Source organism: Ambystoma mexicanum, chromosome 6q, assembly GCF_040938575.1.
Source record: "Ambystoma mexicanum isolate Mex_15411 chromosome 6q, UKY_AmexF1_1, whole genome shotgun sequence".
Classification (NCBI taxonomy): Eukaryota; Metazoa; Chordata; class Amphibia; order Caudata; family Ambystomatidae; genus Ambystoma; species Ambystoma mexicanum.
In genome coordinates, this window is record NC_090937.1 from 614,353,335 (window position 1) to 614,360,967 (window position 7,633).

A 7,633-nucleotide genomic window follows, 5' to 3' on the forward strand; every position below is an offset into this window, starting at 1 on the left:
GCTGCTATCCTGGCGATCTTATTGTGTTCCTCTTTGGCTTTAGGAGCCATATATAGTTCACTCAGGGCCACATGTAAGGGACCCTGATCTCTATATATATCTGACCCTGTTTCAGTGACCTGTTGTGTGATGGCCTGCAACCACACATCCTGGCCCTGTTCGGTCCATTCACCTCTCACAAATAGCTTATGCAAGAGGTGCTCTCTGGCTATTTTCATGTCTACTAAGGTCGTCATTCTAGAGATTGGTCTCTGTCCTGACTTACAGAAGTTAGTATTTTATTTTTGCAGAACAGAACTTTTCTTGGAGTGTCCCTTTTGAGGAATGCTTCACAGCGTAATGCAGCGTGGTGATCCGACCGGGTGTATGTATCCCGTCAGTTAGCACACTGTATTAAGCTGCACAACTGGTAAATCTAACCCAACGTCTCGGCTCGAGCCCCCACTTTGTAAGAGGATTCAATTCAGCACTACAGCCAAGTTAACGCCTAGTCTAGAATACTGAATGAAAACCCTTATTGATATATCTTTAGGTCCAGTTCATGCGTTCTGGATGACTACCCTTGTATAACACCCCTCTCTTGGAATCCCCCTGACCCCACTGAGCCAAGAAGTAATTCTGTTTTGCAAGTTTAAAAGGTTTATTTGATAAATTAAAATATATATCACACTTTTTAATAAATTAATAATTGAATATCACACTTAATCTGATATGGTAAATATTAACAACGGAGAATCTGGCACTAGCACACTTCTTTAATCACTAATGAGTTGACATGAAATGGATAAGGTAGCACACTGGTAAATAGGAACAAAAGTATAATGTGGTAGAGGATGCTTTATGTAGGCTCAGGTGGATGCAATATTCAATGAATGCAGTACAGAAAATACGCAATATGATTTCAACCAAACAATGTAATCACTTTTCTCTGGCTACTCCCCTCCCCCCCCCCTTGATGCAAGGCAAGGAAATGGAAGGAAAACACACAGTTCTCAGAAATGCAATCAACTGTAATTCAGTTCAATCCAGCAAGCTTAAACAGAAGTTTGAAAACACAGGCAAATGCTTTGATAGGTGCTAGCAATGAATGAGAAATATGCTGGAAACGCTCTTAATTCCCTTTTAGAGGTTCAGGGTGAGTGGTATCTAGTTAATATTAGTCCAGGCTCACACTAGCAATGATGCAGGGATAGTTAGCAGGTTAAACGAATTTCGGGCAAATGAAATCAGGCAGCAGCAGTTTTTTTACATGTGAAGAAATTGCAAATCGCGGCAAAATTCGCGGATGCGCCGAGCGCTATTACAAAGGAACCGCAAGGACTATCTCTACCGTTTTGGGGTCCTAGGAAAGCCTGGGATCTCAGCTTCCAAATGAAAGTTATTGCAAGTCTCTAGCCCAAACGGTTGCGGAGATATGAGTAATTTAGTAAAGGTCGTTTTTGGTTTTGTAAATTTTAAACGCACACTTTTTCAAAATGACAAATTTTACTAGAAATGACAGGTGACAGATAGGAGGCAGTTCTACTTAGGTTAAATAGATTGAATTAGATGAATTTAAACTAAGAGATGTGTTCTGAGTTTTGCTAAGTACTCACAAGAGATTTTGAACAGGAAAGCGACTTGGTCACGATCTTCAGTCTGGTCAGGTCTTTCCGGATTCTGCTCACAGCGCCTGGTCTGGTCTCGGCTAGGCACAGCACTGCTTTCTCTCTGGTCTGGTCTCTGCTCTGGATAGATTGAAGTCTCTAGTTTGGCTTTCTGGAGTTTGATGGAGGTAAGTATGGATTTTTTCCGGCAGGGCTTCCAGCGGCAGATGAAATTGAATCTCTCTATGTGTCCTGACTCTCTGCTTTTATCTGTTTCTTGAGAATGGGTGTGTGTGTTGCATCACTAGACTTGCCCCTCTCATTCGTCATTGGTCAGGCTTCCATTCCTCCGCTTGATTGGCAAACTGAACTGTGAGTCAGATTGATGTCATTTTATGATCTCTTGAAACAACCTCCCTTATCATCTGTGCACCCAAATATATATATGATCAAAATCCATACTTCAGAGTTACACAGTTGTTTGAAATTACATATACATGGTGTGGCTGAATTTAGCCATGTCTATGTCCAAATCTGCTCATTCTCGGAGCTTGCATTCAAAGAGTGTACATAATTGACTTTTTAACTGCTTTTTCAATTTCCGACATGGACCCAACTTTACATACATGTGTGCAGGGGGTAGGGACATTAACTGATGAAGTTTCAGATTTTTAACATGCACACATTTAGAGTAATATCCACTTTTCCGCTAAAACCCCCCTGAACATACCACCGGTTCCTACCACGTCTTAAACTGTGGGCAGAAAAATCACAAGAATTATGGTATCATTTATAAAATTTTCACATGTCCGCACTATGAATTATCCCCCTTTTTATAAAACCATATCCTTGCTGCAGGGGTGTGTCTTTTCAGGTCACATGGTACAGAAACCAGTCTTTCCAGTTTCTGCCAAGCCAGCTTGCTTCTCACAGGCAGTGCCCCTCCCAGCTTCTCCAGGAGGAAGCCACTTTTTACGACGTCTGTAATAAAAACCTTTGCCTGAGTGGAGAGGGCTTTGTTCACTCTCTGGCAGAGCACAGGAAATTCAATTATCAGATAGATGGCATATCCTTAGTGTGGGCAGCAAAAGGAACATTGGCCTGGGAACATAGTTGTGACTCAAGTTTCACTCCTGATGGGATCCGTTGCTAGGCAAAATCAAGTTCCTTAAGCCAGACCTTCAGCTAACTTTTTGTTGCTTTTAAAATAACTTGTAATTTTACACATGCAGCTAGAATGCTGATTCTAAGTGCAAAACTATGACATTTCAACAGTTACAAAGGCATGTGACACCAAACATAGGTCACTCATTTAATTTAACATTTTCGATTTTGGTGGTTTTAAATCCAGTTGCAGTTAGGCTTAAGCTGCTGACTCCATAGCATTTTTGTTATAAGCATTGTTTTTGGGCTCTTCATTTCCCAGATTTTGTAGGCACACAAAACTCCATTCTGCCAAATGTCTGCTGGTGTTCAGTGAATATTTTGCACATGTTGCAAGGTTTGAAATAGGCATTTTGCTTGCCTTCAGAAAAACACACAGTGGGTTTTAAAACGCCGGCTTTTGGATAGTGGTGAGTACTGGTACTGCACCCATTTTTGGGATTTTCTTGGATTAATGCATTCTAAACAGGAATGGTTCTTACATGGTAGTAAATCCTTGCTTAACATTGTTTTGATGGGGCTCCTTACAGTAAGATGGTTATGTGGAACCCCACAAAAAGGGTTGAATCTTTAAAGTGGTCCAATGAGTCACGATTTCAGCAACTTTTTGACATCAGTAAAAGTGGATTTTGTTAACAAAGACCTTTCTTTACCCTGGTGGGTGGCAAGTTAGGTAACCATTTTGGTGTGCGCACAACTGCGCAGCTTTCCTGGATTTCGGCGCACATGTGGGTTTTCCGCCATCTTGAATTTCCTAAGCCCACAGCACCAAATGTTGTAGCAGGGTAGCTTAAACGTGGGTCAGGACACCCTACAGCGGTCACCAACCTGTCGATGGACTCCGACATGCTCGCCATCACCTCATTCCCCTCCCGCACACGACTCGCCAGGTGGTAGATGCCATCTGTGGCCCTGCCGTTGGACTTGCGCCTCAGTGAGGTACTGTGTCGTCAGGCTGTGCAAGGCCTTCTGCTGCCCTTCCTTTCATGTGAGGCACCCCTCAATGTCCCTAATATGTCGGAGTCCTGGCAGTGGAAAGGGAGGTGGGCTCCGAAGGCCTGGGGGAATGAACACAGCTCCGTCAGAGGCATCTATTGGTGTAGGATTGATGTCTTACTGCCTCGGTGCCGGGGTTTGTGCCTCCTCCGGGTCACTGGGCACTAGTGTTTGCGCCTCCTCCGACTCGCTGGGCACTGGTGCTTGAGTCTCCTCCAGCTCGCTGGACCCTAGTGTTTATGCCTCCTCTGGATCACTGGGCACTGGTGCTTGTTCCTCCTCCGGCGTACTGGACACTGGTGATTCAGCCTCTTCCACCTGACATGCTTGCTTAGCCACAGGTGTTGTGGCTGACTTACGAGGGGCCTTGCTGGCAGGTGTTGTGGCCGGTTTACGGGGGGCCTCACTGGCAGTTGTTGTGGCCAATTTATGTGGGGCCTCGCTGGCAGGTGTTGTGGCCAATTTATGTGGGGCCTCACTGCCAGGTGTTGTGGCCGATTTACGTGGAGCCTTGCTGCCACATGTTGTGGCCAATTTACGTGGGGCCTTGCTGCCACGTGTTGTCGACAATTTGCAGGGGGCCTCGCTGCCAGGTGTTGTGGTTGACTTATGGGGGCGCCTTTCTGGCTGGCTTAGTGGTTGCCTGCTGCTGCTCCGTGCTGGCAGGTGTTGGTGGGTGCTCTGGCTGCTGGACAGCCTGTGTTTACTGGTGGCGGGGGGGCTGTGCTGTAGATGCTGTGGCATGCTCATTTCTTGACGTTGAGGTGCCTGCCACTTGGCTGGAGTCAGTGGTTTCGTGTCGGCGGCGACATGTAGCCGTGGGGAGGGTGTGGTGGCTAGTTCAGCCTGACTGTCAGATGAGGTGTCTGTGGGGGACAATAAGGCAGGACATTAGTGATGGGTGTGCATACATCTGACATCCATCAATGCTAGGACATTCTGAGTCACGTGAATCGTCATGGAGATGCTGGTGGCCCTGGCATGGTGCACGCAGGAATGTGAAGGTGATGCAGTGTGGGGGCATCCTTGTGGTGCAGACATGGAGTGCTCATTGTCTGTTGGCTGGGATACTGGTGTCTGGTGGCTTGGGTGTTGTGGACATGTCCAGGGGCTGTGTGCCATGTGGGGTTTGATTGTCAATGTGATGGGTTCCCATTGTGTGTGTTGATGCGTTGATGTAGGCTCGGCGAGTATGAACAAAGTTGCTGTGTCAGGTGTCCGACTGGTGTCATTGATGTGTGCATCTTGCCATGAGGTGGATTTGCCCATGTGGTGGCACGGCGGTGATGGCAGCTGTTGTGTGTCTGTGCATGCAGATGGCACTTGTGTGTACATTACAGGGGACATGTGGGGTGTGTCAGTGGGGTTTGTTGCCTGTCTTCCTGGTAAGTACTTACTTGCGTGCAATGAGGCTGTCGGTGGGTGGCAAGGCAGCAGGGATCTGGTGGCACTGACTTGTCATTTGGACTTGACCATTGGCATTGGCGATGCTATGTGTATGATGTGACTTTGGAATTTAAGTTACGGCCACTCACCGGCATCATCAGATGACACTGCGCCTGTCTCTGCATCTCCTACCTCCTCGATGGTCTCCATGTGGAAGACAGTGCTGCAGGTCTCCTCCCATGGCTGAAGTTTTATGGGGTATGACGGACTACCTCCTGTGGCCATCCCCTGGCTGCGCTCTGCAGTGAGGATGTTACGGACCCGGAGACATAAGTCGTCCCACCACTTACGACAGTCTGTGACAGTCCATGGTGTTGTCCCCACCGCGGACACATTGGTGGCCACTTGCTCCAATATCGCCTTCTTCCTTAATTGGGCTGGGTGCCGCAGATCTGCTCCAAACACCACATATGCATGCTCGACTAGTGTGTCGGCTAGCATATTGAGCTCCTGCTCACTGAACCGTGGTTTGCGGCGACGGACGGTGCCTCATGTTGATGTCATTCTCCTCGGTATTGGTGTGCACTTGGTATTGCAGTTGCACTCTTGTGGGATGGGGATTGCAATGGATTGTGATTTTAAAGATGGCCGCCTGTGCATTTCCCATCCCGGCGCGATGATGTTTCCGGTGACAGAGTCAGTGTCTGTGGCATCGACTATGCCGCTATCAGGGGTTTTGGGGCCATTACAAGCATGTCGGTGCTAACGTTTCCGGCATTCCGGAATGCGCGTGCACGCTGACTCGGAATCTAACGTAGATTCCGGCAGCAGTGCTACACGGAAACAGTAATACCGGCATGCCGGTCATTTTCTTTTTTTACCGGCAAACTTGTAATGAGACCCTAGGTCTCAGGAAGGGTGAGGGTGACAAAGGCCACAATGAGCACACACAGTAAAGGACACCATAAATCACCCCCAGTCAGGTGAGTATATGTGTGTGTATATATATATATATATATATATATATATATATATATATATATATATATATATATATGTACATTTATTTAAGGCCTTTGAGTTTCAACACACAGTAGTTCTCAACAGTAATACTTTTAAACCAATACAACACTACTATAAGACATATACCCAATACCAAGTGGCCTAAAGGGTTAATGTGTAAAATGGGTCCACAACCTAAAAGGAAAGGGAGCAAGCAGTGCAAATAAACTTTAGACAGTTCTGCATCGATCAATTCCTAACTGAGAGGCAGTCCAGTCCCTTCGAAGAGTGGAGCCTAGTGCTCAAATGTACTTTCAAATGCTGGTGCACACGATAGTGCAGAAGTGCGAAAACAGGGTCTCTTGTAGGGTCTGTAGCAACTCAGTAAGGTGAGTGAGGTGATGTAGAATAAGTTCCCACTATTCGTGGGGTGTCTCCCCAAGAGGGCAGAACAGGTTCAAGGAGTTGGGAATGGGACGGTAGCTCGGGCTACCTGTGGAAAGGTGAGTGGCCATCAGTGGACACTTGTGCGAAAAAATGGATGGATGCGCTAGGGGCCACCGGTAAGGGTTGCAAGTACTCACTGACCCCTGGCGCACTCTGGGCCAAACTTTGGCAGTCGAGTCCACTTCGGTTGCAGGTTCAAAAGCGGCAATTGTGCAGCTCTGTAGCTTTCAGCAGCGAAGATACAGCACTTATTCCCTAGCCAGACAGTGACAATTTCTCTGCTCCTGGTGGATGGATCAATCCAGTTTCACATAGGCAGTCTTCAGGGCACAGAGGGGCACCGCAGCAAGGCACCTGCAAAGTTAGTCACCACGGCTGGACTACACGGTAACCGTGTATAGTCCGGTTTGGGCACTCTCTTTATTCCAGACCTGGGAATGCCAAGTGTACGAAATTCGATGTGAGTGTTGTGAACACAGAGCTTGTGATGTACCAAGTTTCAAGAGTCTCCTTGAATCTGGCTCCCCTTGATGACAAAACTATAAAAAATGAGCCCCTTAGCAAAACCTGGTTTTCGACAGATGTCATAAACTGCAGAAAAAACAAGAGATTGCAAGACAGGTTATGGAGGAAGAATCCCTCTCCTAACCCCCTTGTTAAATACACAACTGCTGCTGCAGACTTCAAACAAGCTATTCCTTCTGTAAAAAAGGATAATTACAATGCCAGAATATCTAAGGCTAGTTCAGATCAAAAAGAGCTATTCCAGATTTGGAAAGAGCTGGAGGAAAAAGCTTGCCTGCATATTGCTGAGCAACAAAGTAAAATAATTCAAGATGGTTTATTTTCTAAAATAAGATCCCATCAAGATGCTATTAAGATCCGCTGCCTAAATTTTCTTAATCATGGTGCTCTATCTTTCACTGATGAAGATCAACTCATGGTTCCAACATAATTCACACCTTTTCCTTCAACACCTCACTAAAGATGAACTCATCAGCATCGTCACTAGTCAAGCCTACTGTGTGTGCTGGTGCCATTTGTCCAGCCAC